Source organism: Polistes fuscatus, unplaced genomic scaffold (assembly GCF_010416935.1).
Source record: "Polistes fuscatus isolate 324 unplaced genomic scaffold, CU_Pfus_HIC Scaffold10, whole genome shotgun sequence".
NCBI classification, from domain to species: domain Eukaryota; kingdom Metazoa; phylum Arthropoda; class Insecta; order Hymenoptera; family Vespidae; genus Polistes; species Polistes fuscatus.
In genome coordinates this window covers 5,503,197-5,525,372 of record NW_025112998.1, presented here as the reverse complement: position 1 = coordinate 5,525,372, position 22,176 = coordinate 5,503,197, and the positions used below count along the sequence as shown (strand labels likewise).

Sequence of the window (22,176 nt, the reverse complement as noted above, 5' to 3'; positions counted from 1 at the left end):
ATGAAGAGATGGTTTTTTTTTTTTCTTTTGCTCTTCCCTTTTTCTTTTTCGTATTTAAAAACGCGAAAACGATTTGTTGTCTAGGCAAACTTTTTCGATAATTCATTTCAATCACGTATGGAATATTATTTTCATATTTCCAATGATTACTACCATTTAACGATTATTTGCAGCAGTAATAATAATAATAATAATAATAATAATAATTATAATAATAATAATAATAATGATAAATCCCACGTAACTCCGTTGTGTTTGTAATTACAGCACGATTCTAATAATTAGATTAGATCGGATTAAAATCGTACGTTGATGAGCAAATCTAGCGCGAGTTTATCGGACTCGTGTTGTGATTACGAAAAAATTAATGTCTTAAAATAAGGAAAACAGATAGAAATGAAATGAAAAAATACTGGTCTTACCGTAGAGAACAGAAAATGGGGAGAGAAAGATATTCCTTTTCTTTCTTTTCTTTTTTTTTTGATTTTTAGTTCATAATTAACACGTTTTCACTCGACCACGTACCATCGTGGTACATTTGCAGTAGAATTACCAAGGGTAAACGGCTATAATTAATTAGTCTCGCAAAAAGATAACGCTGGACAGTTAATGGCGCGTCTCCTTTAATTCGCTTTACTGCGAACCATATTTCTCTCTCTATTTTTTTTCTCTCTCTCTCTCTCTCTCTCTTTCTATATTATCTTTTTTTCATGTTACTTTATCGAGGTTAAAACGACGGATGTAAAAAGTTCTACGTAGAGAGTGAGAGAGAGAGAGAGAGGAGAGAAGCAATTTTTGATTTGAGAAAAGGATAGGAAGGAAGAAGATAGGAAAAAAAAAAAAGAGAAAAAGAAATGAAAGAAAGAGAAGTCTTTATTTCGTATCGTAGGAACGCTTAGAACGTTTTGAACGTTTAAGGAAAAAGAGTGGGGGGGAGGGGAGTAGGATGAAATGGTAGGTGGGGGAGTATGAGGGTGGTGGTTGAGGATTGAAAAGGAAGGAAGAGGTGGATAAGTGGAGTTGAGTCCGAAAGCATAATGGGAAATCGTTGATGGAGACATTATGCCTCCTCCATTACACGCGATGAGAGAAAAGCTGTTTCACGGGCAATAAAGGGCGTGTCTCGTTGTAGAGAAACAAAAAAGAACAAAATACGCTTTTCTCGTATCTGACCTACCACGTCGAAAAAAGTTGGCCTTCTTTTCTATATACATTTCGTGTACTCTATGTTTGTACGCGTATATAGATGCTTTCAATGTTCGATTTATTATTTAAGGAATGCAGCTGGATCGATAATAACCTATAGAACGCTACGAAAAATTCTTCAACGTCGGATATTGAAAATATTATATTTCCATTTGTCTATTTTTTCATCAAAAAAATGTATATTTGTATAGAAGAATTATTATTAATTATAATAATAATAATAATAGAATATTGAATGAAATATCGTTCGAGACATTGACCGGGTAATTTATTGAATACATGGGTTCCTATGTTTGATATATTATATGTAGCTGTTAAAGATTTATGATCAGAGTGTTTTTAGGTTGGTAGATGGAAAGAGGACAGTTTTATCGAAAAAATGATACGTCGTTTATTTTTCTACGACTTTTCCTTCTGGAGATACGAGCTTTAGAAATTTTTAATTCATAATCTGAGTAATCACGTGGTGCTAGTACTACGTGCGTACGCAACATAGTAGATAGTAAAAACTGTTTACTACAGTCAACTGACGTGCGTAAATTCCAAGTATTTACGTAGATCAATGGGTCAATGAACTGTTTACAAAGAAATTATGTAGGTCAGTGTTTCAATTAACTTTGTATTGAAATATCTCCTGAACCGAGAGACTTAGGAACTTGAAACAAACATATTTATTTGTTTATCTTTTTGTTATATTGTTAATAGTTAATTAACAATTTGTTATAATCAATTAATTATAAATAATTTTAAGGAAAATTTTTTACAAGTTCATATCATATACGCATATACTTAAATAAATTTTTAGTAGTAATTTGTTATTAACAATTTGTTATAAACAATTGTTAAAAAAGAAAAAAATTATCTTCAAATTTGCATTATACGATATATACACAAGGTATACTCGTACATATTACATCAATTAAACAATTTGTTGTAAGAAATATGTTATAAATAATTATTAAAAAAAAAATTACTTTATAAAATATAATACAATAATATAATGCTCATACATATATCTATAAAAATAAGTGAAAAATAATTTAAAAGAAAAATAATAATGTAGATATTGGTAATATATCATCTGCGGATGGGGGGGGAATATTCTTCGTCTCGTTTACGTTTTCTTTCGATTATCCGTAACGTAATTTATTTTACCTTAACGATTTAGTAGGATGGGAAGGTGATGCGAGGGTACTATCGTAGAAGATTTTTCAATTCCATACGGACGCCATAGTGTGGACCAACGTGCGTGCTTGGATATTGATTTGCGAATGATTTATATATGATACCGTAATATCGCGTCTTCCCATTTCTTCTCAGCAAGCAAGCACAAGCAAGCAAGCAGCCCTTCCTTCCAACTAACGGGACTTTGCGTGGTGCTCTTAAGGGAATCCGTCCCTGAGCGTATCAATGCGCTTTCTACGTTTTATTTTCATCCTTTTATTTTTTATTTTATTTTTTTTATTATTATTCTAACATTCAACGTTCCTCAAGATTTATGACTTCCTTCCTAACGCATCTCGAGAACGGCATATATTATTCGTATCGTCAATTAAATTTTAATTAAGTTACCATTCCTACCTTCTAAGCTCGGATTTCATATTTTAATAATAAAAACAGTAATTGCTGTGTATTATTTTAATCGTATTCACGGGATGATAAATCGAGAAAATAACGTATTATTAATTTTACGATTACAAAAACTGCAACTATAAAAAATTGTATATATTCATTCGCAGGATTAAAAGTACAATTTAAATGTGGCCCTTGAAAGAGTTTAAATTTAATCTTATATCTCTCCCAACGTTATACTTATACTCCGTTAATATCTTTTCTCGATTTCTACTTATTTCTTGTTTTGTTTTTATGCTCGTAACAAAATCCACGATAATATTCATACCTTGATCCAGAAACGATCATCCTTTTTTCTACTTTTCGCGTAAAAGGTTTATCTCGTTGCTTCCAGTATAATGCTTTACGGAAAGCTAGGAACATGATTTTTCCTTTACCTATCTTGTCCCCATCTCTTTCTCTTTCTCACACAACTCTATGAGCATTTTATCTTTTATACGATTCTAGTCCATTAGGTTTGCACGATGATATTTGTTTTAGTAGATCCTTCTGCCTCAACCATGAGGAATTTTATTACCTATAAGGAATAATATTTAATGATATCATAAAATGTTATGAAAGCGAATACGTTTTTGTTTATTACTTTGCGAAATAGTATTTGATACACATCAAATGTTATTACTGTCGCGAGAAGAAAAGAAAATACTTACTAATACGATCTAATAATACTCATTAAAGGCTTTAAAGGTAATAGTCTCTACTTGATAACGAAACTAGATCGTACACTATACCATTAGATAAATTAATCTGTATGTTCATTGTACTATGTTATTAACCAGATCGACAAATGTTATTACTAGTATTAGAGAAACTAATGTATCACATAAATGGAAAATTAATGCACTTTCATTAATTCGTATCTGTAAATGCATATCCCCAAAAAAATTTGCCTAATTTCTAATATATTTATCGTATCTTTCACTTCTTCACATTTTCTTCGAAGACTAATTATTATCGATCGAGTTAAATAAAAAAAAACAATCGTGTTAAAACAATAAATTACGTTAAGAAGAAATAAATAAAAAGGAAATATCGTAGTTGGTAGTCAGATCACGTTTAAAAGAGGGTTAGCTGGAATCGCGGGTAGGTCTTTTTGTATATTAGGATCTTAGAGATAAACTTTATTGCGACGTTTTCTTAGGTAGAAAATAAGGCTTTCTTCTTGGAAGTAGGAGGAGATTCATTGTAGACAAGACAGCCATACTGCTAGCTAGCTAGCTAGCTAGCTAGGCTTTGCTTTGCTATGCTATTGCTGGTGTTTCTGTTCCTACTGCTACTGCTTTTAAATTCGATCCACGCGTCCACGTATCACAGGCACGCGCAATGTTTTATTCACATTGTATTTGTATCGTCATACGAATATCTTGCTCACTGCCAAAAGCGATTCCTTTACAAAGAGAAAGAGAGAGAGAGAGAGAGAGAGAGAGAGAGAGAGAGAGAGACTGTGCATTTTTGTCTGAAAGTATTTTCTATTTCTTTTCTTTCTTTCTTCTTTCTTTTTCTTTTTCTTTTTTTTGTTCGTTCACTTTTTCAAAAATATAAATTTCCTTCCATTTTAGCCTTTTCTCATCTCTTTGATATTTTTTGGTCTCTTTCTTCTTTCGCGTGCTCGCGTTTCTTTCCTTATGTTATCCTGACAAAAAGATTTTCTGATAGAAATTCTTATTTATTTTTTATATTTTTTTGTAACATATTTTTCTGTGTATATGTGTGTGAAAGAGAGAGAGAGAGTGTGTGTTTTCTTTGGAGAAAGAAAAAACATTGAATATGTGTGTGATTAATCGTAAAATCATGAAGTTAAATTACAACCATACTTGATTGGTGCAACCTTCTTCTCCCCTTGTTGAATGTGAATTAAATGGAGTTCTTTAGAAATTTTACCACCGGTGACGAACGTTTTGTGTTCCTAGAACTTCGGTCTTTCTCTTTCTATTTTCCTCCTTCTACCCCCCTCCCCCCCCCTCCCAAACTCGATCCCATAAATAGCGAAAAGTTTATTCCTTGGTAGGAAGCGAGCATAAAGTTAAAACGGTGCAGAAAAACGATTGAGTAATTTGAGGACTAACTTTTTACCCTCAAATTTTACGTACATAGGATTCTCTCTCTCTCTCTTTCTTTTATTTCTGTGTCTATTTTCAATGCGATTAACTGACGAATTTTTAAGCCAGCTTCGCCTAATAAAAGAGAGACAAAAAATACAATTGGATAAAACCATTGCAACATCGTGAGTCGAATCGGACGTGACGTATTGACCAGCACAATCGAATTTTGGTATTTATACTTCCGTTTTGCAAAAACGGCCCGAAAAATAATTTCTTTTTTTTTTTTCTTTTTTTTCCCCGTCAAAAATGTGTTCTATTATTACACTTCCAAAAGTTTGCACGCTCGATGTTCTATCCTAAAATAAAGATATAAAAAAATTACAACGCCGGGGAGTCGCATTATACGAAAAAATCGATCGAATCGGTCAAATTGATCGGTAAAATCGGATTTTTCAATGAACTGTATGACACGCGTAGCACGAGGAAAAACTTGTTTCGTAACATTTTTCACGTTCGCATGCGAAAATTCTTTCCTCGATCAATGGGAAACTTTTAAGATAGATTTTTTTTTCTCGCGAAAAAGAAAATAAATAAAAGATTACAGTGTTCCAGTTATATCACGCGATATCGTAACTTGTCTAGAATGTAAAAATAGATAGAACGCGATGAAATTGACCGGTATAATAGGATTTGAGAATTTATCCATCGATCATACGAGGAAAAAAAAAGAAAAGAAAAGAAAAAGTTACGGCCCGAAGAAAAACTTTTTCAATCAATTTTTTATTCTACGGTACTCATCATACGCAATTATTTCCCAATCCGATTACTCAAAAATTTGTTAAAGCCCAGGTTTTCCTTCCGTCGAATAAAAAGAGATTAGGAAAAGAAAAAAAAAAGAATTACAGTTTCGAGTCGCATTAATGCGATATATCGCGTCACGTTTAGAATGCAAAATAAATCTAACGCGATGAAATTGACCAGTAAAATTGGATTTTGGAATGTGTCCATCGATCATACGGGAAAAAAAAAAAAAAGAAAAAAAAAGAAAAAAAGCAAAAGACACGGCACGAAGAGAAATGTTTTCGTAACGTATTGTTTTTTCTTTGTTTATCTTACATTCCTACGTACCAATAATTCTCTTCCGACGTGATCAACCGTAAGAAAAAAACAAAGCACTTTTTAGTAGCACACAGTAGATCCTGAAAGAAAGAAAAAAAAGAAAAGAAAAATATACAAATAAAATTTAGTGGATCGAGTCGCATTATGCAATATCATCGTATCTCGTTTATAATGCAAAATCGATCGAACGTGAAATTGAGCGGGTAGAATAGGATTTTGGAAACTAAAGCCATCGACCGTGCGGAAAGAGACACGCGTGAAAATGTAGCAATCAGTCTAGTACAGTATAGGAATCCTAGCTGATCGACGCAATCCCTGTAACGATAGGGTAGATCCGAGAAAGGGAGGGAGGGGGGAGTGGATGGGCGTTAGGTGGGCGTTAGGTGGATGAAAAAGGGACGACCAAGAGATCGTTTATGCTCGAAAACGAGAGAGTAGTAACACTGTGGGCTCTAGTTCTGGTTCGTCCTCTCAATTTTGAAGGTTCGACGTTGGTATTCCACGGCTCGCGCAGTGAAATTACAATGACGTACATACACACCGAGGGAAAGCAATTTATTACACCGCATTTCCGCTACGTAGGTTTACCCAACGAAGTTAATGACTATCATCGGATCTATTTAGCGCATGAAATGCTCGCCAACGATTTGTCTCCTATACCTACCTACACCCCCACGTGAATATTCACGGATTTCAACGTTTCAACTCTACGATTTCTCTTCTGTATTATGTGCGAGTTGACAGATTGCGAAGGATATCATTATTTTTATTACGGTCTTTGTGGAATTATTTAAGAACTTTTCTTCTTTACGATATATTTCTTCTTAACGTTTTAAATTTAGGAAATAGAGTTATCAGAACGCAACATGAATTTGTCTCTTCTATACGATAAATAACTTAACGAACTTTGTACTCTTTATTTAGTTTGTAAGTAGTGATAAAAGAGATTTTTCCAAGTTGAGAGTAGATTTCGGAATGGTGTGGTTTTAGGTTGGAAGTTGAAATCTATGTGCTGTGGGTTTTGGTGAAATGGGATGCCTAATTGTAGAATTTGTTTGTCTTAAGGCGTTGTTTTAGAATAAAGGGAAAAGTTTATAATAATAATAATAATAATAATAATAATCATTCTGCTACACTATTATTATTAAATATTTATTTATTTTATAAATAGTCATTCTTGTCCGAAATATTAAAGAATTAGTACGAAGGGTAATATTTATGCAAACAAAAATTATCATACAAAATTTTATATACATACATAATAGTCTCATAGTAATATTGATAGTAGTGGTTGCGAGAAAAGGGCCGTGTAGAATTTTCGCAAAGATTTTTAGCAATGTTAGAAACCATATGAAAGATAGAAGATACAAGAGAAAACGCATAACAGAGAGAAGAAGAGAACGCGTATGGGAATCGTAAGAAAGAAGGTGGGAACGAGCTTACGATTCACGGTACGGTACGATCTAGATAATTCAGCCATTTATTTCATCCTTCTTCTCTTTGCTTTGGACCAAGAAGCACTTGTTCGTTTATCGGTCCCTTTTGCTCTTTATCGTAGCGCGCTTGCGCCCTTTTTCCTTTCTTCTTCTCTTACCTCACAATTCACACAATCATATATATAGATACACACACACACACATATACAGATATATAGAAACGTGTAAGCATTCCAAGGGAAGCCACATTTTCTCTTATCCGCGTCCTCACGGTCCAAGTTCGCAGTCATTCCACGTGGTTCCACCTCGGCTAATAAACGACCTTAGGGATTTCCTACGTCTTAGAAGCTTCTCTTTCGCACTAGAGTGAACTGCTTATTCTCTCTCTTTCTCTCTCTTTCTTTTTTTCCTATTCTTTATTACCTTTTTCACAAGCAAGTATTATCGAAACCAACATCAAACGTCTACTATCATATCGATCCGAAGTGTAAAGAAAAAGATATAGACAGACAGACAGACAGACAGAAAGACAGATAGACAGACGAACGGTTAGAAATCAAAGTAAATAATTTCAAGATATTTGTTCCGCACACTTCTGCGAGATTTATCGTTCCAATTAAATTTGAACGAAACTTATTTTAAAAGCACAAATATATTTGGAAATTTCTAATTCAATTTAATATATCCCGTATAATATTCTTGATAACGTCTTTAAAGTAAGTTAACGTAGCGTTGATTTTAACGATAATTTCATTATACTCGTTCTTCATTTTATTTGTTCAACAAAAATACAATGAAATAGCGTAGAGAGAATAATAGCAATCTTGTAAAAGATATAAATGGAAGAAAGAGTAAAGTAAGAAAAGAGAGAAAGAGAGAGATATAGTTAGCAAAGTCTTATCGACCTGTAGGAAGGGTGAGAGGGAGGGTGGGGAGGGAGGGGGAGGAAAGAAACTAATGTAGTACCGGGCGTTCATTAACATACAAGCATCGTTGGTCGTATCGTCGTGGGTGCAACTATGCCGACGACGACGACGATGCCAACCTTGACGACGACGACGACGAGGACGACGAGGACGAGGACGAGGACGACGACGAGTAATTACGCACGCCTAACGCGTCTGTGTAGCCGAGTAGCAAAGTTGTGTGCATGCGCGCGCGTTTGTAGTGTAAGTTAGTAGTAGTAGTAGTAGTAGTTGTAGATAGACGCGTAAGGTGTAAGAGAAGGTGATGTCGGAGTTAGGTGGAAGTTAGGGGAGTGAGAGGAAGAGGATGGGAAAGGGGGAAGTTTGAGTTGTACGTTATGCGTAGTAACGTCGTAGGAACGTGTGTTGCGTATACTCATGTTCGAAGAGGAAGAGGTGTACCAAAAGGGAGTCGAAAATCGGCAAGGCAGAAGAAAGAAAGGTGAAACCGACAGACAGAGAAAAAAAGAGAGAGAAAGAGAGGGGTTGGAAGAGTGAGTGAGTTATACTGTATTAGTATTAGTGTCTACCTGGCGCCCACTACTACTAGTTATGAGAGGATAGATGGTGGTCTAGGGGGGATGGATAGTTGAAGAAGGGGGTGGTTGCGCTGCTACCGCCACCGCCAGCTACACCACCTACACCTACACCCTCATCCTCGCTCAGTCAGTCTACCTACTACCTACCTACCTACCTACCTACCTACCTACCCTCTCCCCACTACTCCCATCACCACCGACACACATCGACGTGCTCGCTGTGAAGAGAAAGGGAGACACCCGGAGAGTGAGAGAGAGGGGATGGTATAGGGCGCTGCCGAGGAGAATCCAACGTAGTTGACGTTGACTCTCCTCCTTTCATGGTATTGCTCTTGCTCCTGGTGTATTGCTGCTATACTCGATAGAGTAGTGGTAGTAGAGTTAAGGTGGTGGTAGTAAAGCTAGTGGTGGTGGAAATGGTGGTGGTGGCATGGATTGCTTCCAGTGTTCGCGCGGCCGCTCCCTGTCGCACACGGACTACTCACCCCGACGCTACAGGCGTCGCGACGCTCAAACTATCGGCGACGAAAACGTGCTCGGTGCGCGTCGTCACTTTAATCGACTATAATAATAATAATAATTATCATAATAATACGTACTTATCTTTATTTTCTTTATTATTATCATCTTCATTTCTTTTTTATTCTTCGTAATTTATTATTACGGTAGACATATCATCATCATCATCGTCATCATCATCATCATCCCGTTGTGCGGTGTTAGGTTTATTCGAATATTATTTTACAGTGTGATATCGGGAGGAGATTTCATTTCTCGTTTTTATATATGCGTCGTATACGTCAAGGTCACTTTTGTTTAATATATGTGACTTTTCTTTTTTTTTTTTTTTAGGAGTGACGCGTGTGTTTTATCGTTTTAACTGTAACTTTTTTTTCGAGAATAGCATTACTCTTTACGGAAGTTGATTTTTATTTTACTCTCGAAGTTACTGGCGAGGGGGGGCGGGGGAGGGGAATTATCGACGTTATTTTGTTGTTATCTTACAGGAAGTTTACTTCGTTTAACTCGTAGTAACCTAGACGAGATTAAAACGAAGTGTCGAAGTTTTTTTCACAGTTGCTTCATTTCTTTTTTGTTTTTGTTTTTGTTGTTTTAGATCGTTAAGAGAAAATAATACAGTGTTAACTTTATCGACGTTGTCGGATATTGTTTTCGGTTGAACGTAAAATTGTCTTCGTCTTTTCTGGTTGTTTCAATCGGATAAAATATCGTGTCAACTTTGTGAAGTTTTAGATTTCAAAGGTTCTCGCTCTGTAAGGAATCTTGTCATATCAAACAGCGAAAGTAGACATATCAAAGGAAATGGGATCAAGTGAGGAAGAAAGAGAAAGATTAAGATAGAACATTTTCCTTTTTTCTTTATCTTTTTTGGATTGAAGTACATATCGCAAAACGCATAAAAGAAACTTGACCGATGACGAGCGACTAAAACCAACAAGTGTCTTAAATCAACAAGTCCGAACTACCAAGGTCGTCGTCGTCGTCGTCGTCGTCGTCGTCATAGTCATAGTCATAGTCATAGTCATAGTCATAGTCATAGAGAGAACGGAAATTTACGGACAAGTTTTTCTCTTCTCATGATCGAAAGTTTTTTATTATTATTTCTGTATGAAGTAAAGATCGAGATCTGAAGAAATAATAAAAATACAAATATATAAAAGAGAAGAAGAAATTCAAGGGAAAGGATTTCTGTTTTATTTCTCTTACGATCGGTGTATATATCAATAAATCTATGAGAGAAACGTGCTCTACGGTTTACGATAAAACGAGTAACGAAAGTCGATTGTTTTTCGAAGAAGAAGAAGAAGAAGAGGAAGAAGAAGAAATAGTAGTTATCAAATAGGACATTAAAAAGAATACGTATATCATATTTTTCACGTATTTATTGTACATTTTTTGTTGATCTTTAATCGATCGAAATATATATCTATCTCTATCGTAAATAATATCAATATTAATTGAACATTTGATATTAACAATGATGAATAATAATAATAAAATATAGATATTCGTTTTTGGAGTAAATCCATGATGATATAACCGCAAAGAATATTCAGAGAACATTTGACTGGTGTCCGCGGTCCATCTCCCTAAGGACTGCCCTTCAAACCCAACGAGGCTGATTATTCCCACGAACTGTTGGACCTGTGCCAAGGAAACGGGGCTGTGCTTCACACTTTCGGAATACACATATATACTGTTCTATTGCTCTCTGCGTTAAAACGAATTACTAGAAAGATCAACAAAGTGTAGAAAAAGAAGAAGAAGAAAAAAAAAGAAAAAAAAAGAGAAGAATTTTATTAATCGGCCAAGTATTATTTTTTAAAGAACAAGAAAGGAAAGGAAAGGAAAGAAGAAGGAGAAGAAGAAGAATAAGAAGAAAACTTGAGAAATATAATAAGCTTTAAGAGAAAATATTTGACAGGAATCATTGGGGTGACCTCGATCAAGGAGGCCCTAATTGAAAAGCTCTCCCGAGTGTAGTCTGTCGAGATAGCGTTATCTCTCTCTCTCTCTCTCTCTAACACTCACTCTCTCACACTCTCATTGATGTGACCGATCTCGTGGGAGTATTAAGATCTATCTGAGCGTCTCACCGTTAGCCTCGTTTCATCCTTCACAAACCATCACCACCAGTACCAATACCGTAAAGAGAGAGACAGGAACAGCAGCAGCAGCAGCATCTACTCGTAACCATCGAATTCCAATTATGTCGCAACATCGAAGAGGTTCCGTACACGGAGCAAGTCCCGTTCCAGGTCATCCTACACCTACTGCTAGCAGTAGTAGCAGTAACAGCAATCTTCCTATATCTACTCATGAGATTCAAACGAGAGGGATACCTTTACCAGGAATGGTAGCCCCATCCCGTTCGATCCATGGTAGCCCAATGCATGGCAATCCAATTCATGGGTTTGTCAATCCACTCGGACCAGCCGGTATCGTTCATCAACCTCCCCCAACGCATACAACACCCCTCGTAGTAGCCGGAATTTCTCATCGGCTGGGGGAGAACGCGCATCAAGGTATCGGAACGTCCATTCTCGTCGGATTATTACGAGATATACGAAAGACCACTGGAACGCGTTTCTTTCATACTTTTGTTCCCCCCATACGATCATATTATTTGATGTGCTCGTTTTCCCATTTTTATCCGTAAATTATATAACATTTTTTGATGTTGACTATTGGAAAAGTGAATTTTTAAATAATGCAAACTTTTTGTTAAGGCCGATCGATTAAGTGTTTATTTAAATTTCAAAATAAGGATTCAGTTGTATTTTTCTCCCGAGAATAACCCGGGGACACGTGACCGGTAATGTGTTTTTATTTTTTAACGTACGACTAACGAATAACGAATCTTTTTCATTCGATTTTTCTTGGAAATCCCATTCAACGTTGATCGAATCGAATATTAGAAAATACCAAGAAGAATGTTTCTTTTCAATTTCGGGACGTATATATGTTTCAATCTAATATATATAATTATATATACTACACATATATAGAAACGATTAGAGTGGTAGAACTGCGTTTGATATGAAATTCCTACAAGCGTCAACTGGAAGTAGCTTTGAAATCGAACGACATGAAAACTCGTTAGAGAAATTAATCGAGCATTTAAACGTTTAACGAGACGGAAGTATATTAAGTAATGTAAGAGAAATTCCGTTGAATTGAATTTTCTTTTAGCTATTTCTCTCTCTCTCTCTCTTTCTCTTTCTGTTTCTCTTTCTCTTTCTTACTTTCTTTCTGTTTCTCTTTCTCTTTCATGTCGTTTCCCTTAGGCTTGTCTACCAAATGCATTTTATTGCATCTGGCACAACAGAGAAAAATACTATTTGCCAAGAAATTGGATTTGGAGTCGCGTCATTCTGTTCGTGGTCGATGAGATGCTCGGGAGTCTTTTTCCAAGAAGAAATCGAATACGTGAAAGTCCTTCCGAATGACATTTATTGATCTCCGCACACAGATATCGATTAATTTGTCAAAAAAGAAACAAAAATGTAGTCCCAGGTTGATTTAAAAATAATTTTACATTTCCAGTATAATTATTCCCAGTTCATTGGTTTTATTTATGATTTCCCCAAAGGTACGATTTTATTTTTAAAATATTCGATGATTAATAATTATTATATTTTTTCTCATTGTTTTGTCCTTAAATCATTAATAATCGAATAGTAACATTATTTAGGTATTCGATTCATTTATATTTATTTATAGAGTAACACAGTTAATAAATTGGTCCTTCAATTTGTAACGATTTAATTGCACATAATAATAAATTTGATTTAAATATCGTGTAAAACTATTCAATGATAATAATTTCAAATATAATAAAATTGTAATTTGAAATAAATAGCTAACGATTGAATCGGTTCCAAATGCTTTTTTCGTTTTAAATTTACAAGAAAATTTGTTTTTTTTTTGTAAAATCATAAAAATTCGATAACGAAATGAAAAGTCCAGCGGTCTTTCGTTCGGTCTCCGATGACCTTGATCATCGTCATCATCATCCAGCGGATGTTCGCTTGAAGGTAGCGAAAAAGTCGTGCAACAGGGTGGGCCGACTTCTTCGTCATCGGGTTCACCATATTCCTCGCATGGTTCTCCTATGAGAACACCGATGAGTTCTGGTCATGGGACACCACAGGATTCGCCGCATGTTACGAGACATCGTAGAGACTCCGAACACTCGAGTTCCTCGCCACCAATTGGTGGTAATATAACATCGAGACGTGGTTCTACCGACGTCATTATTGGCCCTTCTTCGATCCAGGATGGTCATCATCATCCTTCAGGATCACCTGGTGCACGTGCACGACGCAGATCAGACTACAGCCCTCATCAGGGTATGTTTCCTATTTTTTCCCAATCACTCGTCCCTTTTCATTTATTCTTTTTTGAACGAAAATCTGACTCAGATACGACGCAGCCCTTATTAGGGTACGTTTCTTATTTCCTCATCTTCTCTACCTACTTAATTTTGATTATTTTATCTCCTTTCATTGTTTTAAATAATTATTTTCTTACCTCGAATCTTTTAAATTTCTGTTTTATTTTTGATTGCTTTAAAGCTGATAAATAAATCCTGACCCTTTGTCATTTTTATTCATTCGTTAATTTAACTAATTATATTACTTCATTTTGAATCATTGAAATTTCTTTCCAATATCTTTTACTTTTTGTTTGTTCGTCGATGTGTTTTTCGATGTTCGATAAATTGAACGAACAGAGAGAGTATTCTTGATCGAGCTGACCACAAAAGGATTTGCCGCTGAAACGAACAATTCTTCTCTGTCGAATATCTCTATCTTTTGTGGGCCTTTCAAAACCTCATGATACTTCCCGTTGCCCTTTGATCTGACAGCTTGCGGCTTTGCAACATGCTCGGCCTGTGTATTACTTATATGTGGCTGGAAAGTTCCTATCAAAGGAACTTGTCGCACGCATGCGTTTAGTCAAAAGCTTTAAATACATCAACTCGTTAGCTAGCGCGTGTTCTTTAATATCAAGGTCTTTACTTATACTATTTTTTTTTTATTCTTTCTCTAATATATATTTCTTTTTCAAAAGAAATTCAAAATAAAGATAGTCTAAAGGAAATAATAAGCGAAAGAAAAAACAAACATTGTACAAAAACAACAATTGTATATAGAAAAATAGAGAAAAATAAAGTAACGACATAGAAAATATGAAATGAAAGATATAAGGCTAGAAAAAATAGTAAAAATTAATATTTCTCTTTAATGCACATATTAACTATGAAATGTTACTTGGTTCGATTTTTGTTCTTTTTTGAAAATGAACAAATATATTTTGTTTCTAATCCGAGAGATATATAAAAGAAATATCTTTTTTTTTTTTTTTTTTTTTAAAGTAAAAAAGAAGCTAGTTTTATGAGGTTTCAAAGAAGGATCTTCGTTTCTCGAAAAGGTTGAAAAAGTGGGAAAGACGTGAGATGTTTTCGAAAGTAGCAATTCTCGATCCAAGATACCTCGAAGTAAGGAAGCATTCGAATTCTTGTGTTTGCTAAGGACGAGGAAGGATCTTCTTCTTCTTCTACTTTTTTTTCTACTTCTTCTTCTTCTTCTTCTTCCTCCTAGCGAATTTTAAACTCTGCAAATTTTTCAACCTACGTTGTAAGAGTCCAGTGTGTATATATACAGAAAATTAAGTGAGAAAATTCAAACGAATTATTTTGCAATTTATTTCGAAACGAGTCGTTAATCATTCGATATAATTTAAATACTTTTCTCATTACGTAGGATCGTACTTTTTATAGATTTGTTTTGTTATTAAATGATAAGTTCGAGCAGTCGTAGCTTGCTTTTTATTTTATTTGATTGGAAATCAAAAACTTTGTTGGCTGTTCGAGACGTTGCCACCGATTTGAACGGTCGAACGATTGTCTAAGAAAGTTTTCATCTTTCGAAGTGCGATTATTTTTCACGATTGGTAGAATGGAGAAACCCATAAGAATCTTGTAAAGTATTTTTTTTTTTTCCAAGAATTTAGAAACTTCTCAGGTTCGTATATATATACACACAATACATGTACATTTATCGTTGTCGCAAATTGTCTTGAAAAACTAAGAAAGAAGATAAAATAAAACGTGAAGCGAGACCAATTTTTATTTTATCTCTCTCTCTCTCCCTCTTTTTCTCTCTTTCTCTCTTTCTAATACTCTCGGCGTTTAAAACTTTATAAGATTATTTTTTCTTTTGGATTTCTTTCGAGAAAAAGTTAAACGTGTGGCAAAACGAGTTCCGAACGTTAATTTAAAGTTGAAGCTGTAAACCGTGAAGCCAATTTTGTCTGTTTCGTAAAAAATGTTATTTTCTTGAGAGTTCTCCTCCTTACGATACGTTTCTTTATTCAAACGTTCTCTTTTTTTCTTTTTTTTTTTTACGTTAATAAATTATTAGAATAAAATAATAGTATAAGGAAAGAGTATTTTTAAGATTAGCTTTGAAAAATAAAAAGAAAAAAAAAAGGAGATATATTTAAGTTTAATATTTTTGAAGAAAGTTTTGCAAAGATGAATTTTATTTGAAAAATTTTCGTCAGTCGATAATTCTAATTGATCGTTGGAAGTTTTCGTGCCGAGAATCGTATTCTACCCGGTATCAATTATTTTCCTCGTGTGCCAGAGTAAAACGGAAATAAGTTAGGCGTAGTATTCTTTTTCCTCTTATTTCGTAGGTATCGTGTACCGTGACGGAGTGCAATTTGCAAACAATTTGCACGGATTGCAGGGGTAATTTAGTAGAAGAGAAAGGGGGAGGGAGAGAGAGAGAGAGAGAGAATTGTGTTCGGTTTGGGGTTCGATGAATCATGTAATAAAAAATAAAAAATGCTAGTAAAAATATTAGATAAGAAGATTATCCGGCTTCTAGCCGGAATGAATGCCATTAGGTAGATAAAAATTCATTTCAATCGGTCAAGAATAATTCGTCCGTTCTGTGTCTCTTTAAATTATTTATTCATTCATTCATTCATTTTAGTCCAATCAATTTGCTGTTGCATTCTGTAATCGATATTACACGACACCCAAATATACTTCATACGATAAAAATATCATTTAATTATATGATAATTAATAATACTATAATATAATAATGAAAATAATAAAAAACGTTATATATATATTTATTGTTTGTCCATAAAAATGAATTATTCAATATCAACGAAATATTATGGTATGTACTTTAAAGTCTGGTAGTTTAGAAATGAAAGAAAATAATTTCAAGAGGAGGGGTTGCAACTCGAATGTGGTTGTTTTCGCATTCCTTTATTTTCGAAGCGTTGATTTCGCGCATGGAAAAGAGTTTCCTGGACTCTCGGAGTTAATAACGTTTGTGGTCTGCCATGAAAGAAATGGGCGTGCCCTTGCAATTCGTCACTGATAACGGGAACGTTCGCTTAACGAGATTCCTAGCTCGTGTACGCACGCTTAATGAAATCTTCTTGCGGAATAATATTGCCAAAGTTTTGCATTGCTGCTGTTTGCTTGCTACATACATACATACATACATATATACACGCACACAAATACGTGGGCGTATAGAATATACATACGTCTCCTAAAAATTTTTCTTTCTTTTCTTGTTTTTTTTTACAAAAAAGAAAAAAAAGAAAGGAAACTCTTTCCTTTAGTTGTTAGAGAAGATACTTTCAAGTTCTCTAATACAAATCTACCTCCTGTCGTTTACATACTACACGAGTAGAGATAAACTATCAGCTTAAGTGAAATATTTCATAGCCTTTGCTGAAGAAAGAAACAATAAAAAAATAAAAAAAAAGCTTACTCGGAGAACGTTTTTTGAAGCACGGCTCGCGTAAAAAGCTTCTCATCCGAGTACGAGTATAGTAATGAAAAAAAAAAAATAAATATATATATATATATATATAAACGGATTGGATGAAGAATTAAACTCCGTTTTCTTTGTTTTTCTTTTTCCTTCTTTTTGTTCATTTTGTTTTTCAAAGAAAGTAGTTAAAAGTGATGAGAGTAACAACGTTTATAAAGGTAAGAAGAAAAGGCGGTATGATATTCTAACTCAAAGAGATACAGGTATATGGAAAATAATGTTGGAATGATTTTCAAACACTTCAAACGTTTTTTATTAACATATTCGTAGCTCGTAATGATTCGTGGTACGTTCAAAGATATTAGGAAGAAAGGAAATAAAACAATTCAAACAAATCCTATCATTTACGTTCAACGTGAAATTAATAGATAGATAGATAGATAGATAAGTTTTCTTTTTTAATCGTATTAAGGTAGACAAGAAAGGGATCAACATTGAATTCTCGTCTTTTTACGTTCTCAATTCTCCTCCCTTCTTATCTTTTTCTCTCATTCTCTCTCTTTCTCTCTTTTCTATGTTAAAACGATTTCAAATTCTTAGCATTTTTCCTCATCCTCTTAATTCTTTCCGAGTGTCTTCTCTTATGACGTTAAAGAAAATTTCTAAGGGAAAATTTATACGCGATGTCCGCCGAGGGTTGGCACGAAAAATTAAAGTTATATCGTACCATAATTTGTAGAGTAGTAGCAGCGTTACCTTCTTCACTATAGTGAATGCATTTAAGTACGTTCGTCATGAAAATATAACGTTTTACTCATATATATATATATATATATACACAGATAAATATTAAATTGTCCTAAAAGGTTTCTGAAGTTATACTTCTTTTGGCATGTTGGGAAAAATGTAATGGGGAGTGATTTTGTTCCGAGCGTCTGGAAAAACGACACCATGAAGTTTGTCGATATTTAACGACGCGCGGCAAAACGATTTCAAGTATATGGCATGAAGTTGTCTTCTCTTCTTCTTCCCCCCTTTTTTTCTCAAGCGGGTCACCCATCCAAATACTAATCGAACTCAGCGCTGCTTTACTTAAACGATCGAAGCGAGAACTAATGCTGTAACCGCGCCATAGCTGTTGACGCGTGAAGTAATTCGATATATCTCTCTTATATTTAGTGGGGACTGATATCTATATTTTAATATTTTCTTTTTCTTTTTTTTTTATTCTTTCTTATATATATAATAATAATTATTTTTTTTTTAGGTTATTTTTTTTCTTTGAAGTTTTTTTTGAAGTTATTTTTGAGGTTATTGAGGTTATGTTCGTTTTGGTACGCAAAGAAGTATAACTTCTTACGTGCGTACATAAGTACACACACCAGTTTTTATTTCTTATTATATTTTTTTCTCAGTTTTACATGTGAACAATATTTTATATTGTTATATTATTTTATTAAATTCTATACAATTTATAGAGAAAGTTAAATGAAGCAAACTGTATACGATTTGTAATTATTATATACATTTATAAATATATATACGATTGTTATATATTCGTATATATACGAATATACGATTGTTGGGCTATGAAAAAATGCATAAAAATATATAAATTTATATTAAAAAAAATATATTAGGAATATATAGAACGTATAAAACATAGAAAATATACGGTTACCTAAATACTCGCCGTCTGTTATTATTGTTGGTTAGTCTTATATAAAGACATATAGAAAGAAAATTAAAATAATAAGAAAAAAATAATAAGAAAATTTTCAACGATTTTTATAAGAGAACGATGAACCAGTTTGTTGTTAGATTTCGAAAAGGAAAGTGCGTCGTACTTGTACTCCGTGCCTTTAGACTACGATTTACATTTTCTTCGATTAATTATTAACCAATTAAGATATTTTTTTTATATTCTAATATACTCTATTAATATTTTTAATTGTTTGATTGTTTTCTTTCTTAAACAATATCTTGTACAAACAAAAATTTCATTCTACATTTTTGATCTAATTTTTTATCCAGGAAATTACTCGCCTTTTATTAACAGTTACCATAAATCCTGTATATGTATATATACACACACATACACGTTTGTACATTTTTATTTACAGATATCTTATTCTTTTTTGGATACCTTGGTTTACAGCATAGAGGGTAGACGTTTTTTCGTTTTCAACTGACGATTCTTTCCGTGCCTTCTTCCTGTCTCGACTTTCAGGAAACGCCATGTCGCCTTCTTTTCCTTTTGCCTTACATTCCGTTTCTTTCTGTGTTCCTTTCTTTCCTTCAAACGTGATGGCGGAAAAAGCAATCGGTGAAGAAGAGTATAAGGGAAAAAAAAAAAGAAAAAGAAAAGGAAAAAGAAGTCGCGCTAATGGAAGCAGGCTATCTTACGAAGCGAACGATGACTTCTAGTCGTTCCAAGTTTATCGGAAATTCCATTTCGATCGTACAGAAGTATCCTTCCTTTCTTTTTTTCTCCTCCTCTTTCTTCCTTTTTTATTATTTTTTTTTTTCATTTCCTTTCGAATCCTCTCTCTCTCATTCTCTCTCTTTCTCTCGTACACTTTCTTTCTCTTTCTCAGATTATAGAAATACGTAGATCGAACTGAAGTAGATTTTATTTCTTTTCTTTTTCTTTCCTTTCGCAAGGGACTTCATCTTTTTGTATTTTTCGATAATTGGAGAAAAAGAAGATAGTTATTTTCGAATAATTACGACATAAACTATCGGATCAAAGTATGGATATTAATTGGTATTTATGGTAATTAAATTCAATTTGTCGTATTTAATTAAATTCAATGATTTGTGAGATAATCTGTCGAACATCAGAAATATTGAGAGAAATGAAATGAAAATAATTGAAGATAATTATTTTTCATTTATTCCACTGCACCTGCACAGTTTTGAATACGCCACAATACGTTAGACGCGTTTTCAATTTTGATTTTTACTTATAAGAATTACATCGGTCATCCTACGAATTGTGAAATATTCTATTATCTCACAATCAGTATAGATCGTTTTACTTTGGGAAAATTAGATGTGTGTATGTGTAGATTTAGAAATTAGTCATTTTGGTTAACGTTTATCGTAACTTTTGGTTGTATGAGTGTATAAGTTAGATGTAAACGTTGTTAGAGAAATAGCGGATAGAGTTAACAAGAGCAAGATCCATCGTCTATTCCTAGGGTCATCTGCGGTATAAAAAGAAGATAAAAAAGATGAAGATGAAGAGGATGGGGGTGGGGGATGGGGAAGATGAAAACGTCCGGCTTGTTGATACCGTTGAGAGAGCTAAAGACAAGGGAACGTCGTTAGGGGCAACAGCGTGTTGCGAATACGGTTCATGATGGAGGGATATAAAAAGAGAACGCGTGCTTTGCATATATTCCCTGAACTTCCCTTTCCGAAGCATTACACTCTAGGGAAGCAATAAACTGGCTTAATGTATTATATTAAAACTTTCTATCTTTTCCTAGACACGTTGGTTGTTTTACTTAACAACAAGAGTACTGATATCTCGATAATTGCTTAACGCGATTATCTTTCTTTTATCTTGTTCATAATGAAATCGTTTAATTAAATTACTTTTTCTCTCTTTTTTATATTTTCTTTGTTAAGTAAATAACACGCGGGTTTATAGATATATATATATGGACCATGTTACTGTTAATTTAAGATTGAATTTTTCATTTAATATAATATTATCGCGATTCGTATTATTATGTTTTAATATTATTTAATAAGCTTGTTATTATACAAAGTGATTTATTTATTCTAGCGTGAAATTTAAATTATAATATATATATATATAAATTTGTATAGTACTTCTATAGAAAGTATTAGTTACCCGATCTAACGATTTAATATATGAGTTTGACATCGCATTGATTTTTCAATACATTTTTTCACTTTAACATATTTCAAATCTAAATTGTATGACATTATTTTTTTATTTCTATCTCTAATCAAGATATTTCATTGGAAATATTTTATTTATTGTCATATACCGAACAAATTAATTAACTGTATGTAATATTTGTTAGAATTGATGAAATTTAAGAAAGAAATTGTTAAAATGATGAAAAGTGTGTGTAACATCAGTCGCAGTTTATCATATTTTATCATTTTTATATATATATAAAATATATTATACATTTTTACATATATATATATATATATATATATATATATATGTAAATAGCTAAGAGAAGACAACGGATTCCCTGATATATGGTTATCCAAAAGGAATGCACATAAAGTACAATTTGGTTCGATCGAATCGATTGAACTCGACTCGGGATGGGCTTTTTCGTTTAGCCAAAGTAATATTGGAATAATACTCGTGCCTTTCAATGGCGATAAAGGGACAACAAAGCGGCTAACTTTCGAACAACTTTTGTCCGGTCGCATTCGAACGTAATCCACTTGTATGGTCTTGTGGAAATCTTCGAAGGAAGTTGCAGCTAACGAAGTTTCAAAAGAGAGAGAGAGAGAAAGAGAGAGAGAGATAAAAAAAAAAGATAAAAAGAGATTTTAGCTTTGCTCGAGGTGAACGAAAAGAATAAAGCGAAATAGAGAGAAAGAAAGAAAGAAAGAAAGAAAGAAAAAGTTTGCCATCTCTGTTATCCGTATCATTATCGTTCATTCTTTTTAACATATTTTTCTTTCCTCTGTTTCTATTTCTCCTTGGTTTTATTTTAATTTTTTATTTTAGCTCAACCAATATAAAAAGACAGAAAAAAGAAATGGAGAGCATTATAACGTCGGGGATTATACCATTAGAAATCAAACGTTGTACGTTTAAACGTTAAACACCTGGTATTTAATTTCCAATGGAAAATATTCCATGCGATGTTATTTTTTTATCTTCGTACTTTTCTTTT

General features: G+C 33.6%; 1 protein-coding gene and 1 long non-coding RNA gene across 10 annotated transcripts in view; both read left to right on the top strand.

Annotated features, from left to right (window-relative positions):
• Positions 1-22,176, top strand: part of LOC122524374 (dystrophin, isoforms A/C/F/G/H-like) — a 352,972-nt gene that overhangs the window by 95,001 nt on the left and 235,795 nt on the right. The gene's annotated exons all lie outside the window — the stretch shown is intronic.
• On the top strand, positions 9,130-10,770 carry LOC122524400. 2 transcript variants are annotated; one of them, XR_006305533.1, is made up of 2 exons: positions 9,130-9,478; positions 10,057-10,770. It is a non-coding gene; the product is annotated as an uncharacterized LOC122524400 (long non-coding RNA). The 2 variants fall into 2 exon arrangements; XR_006305530.1 differs by having other exon boundaries at positions 9,130-9,534.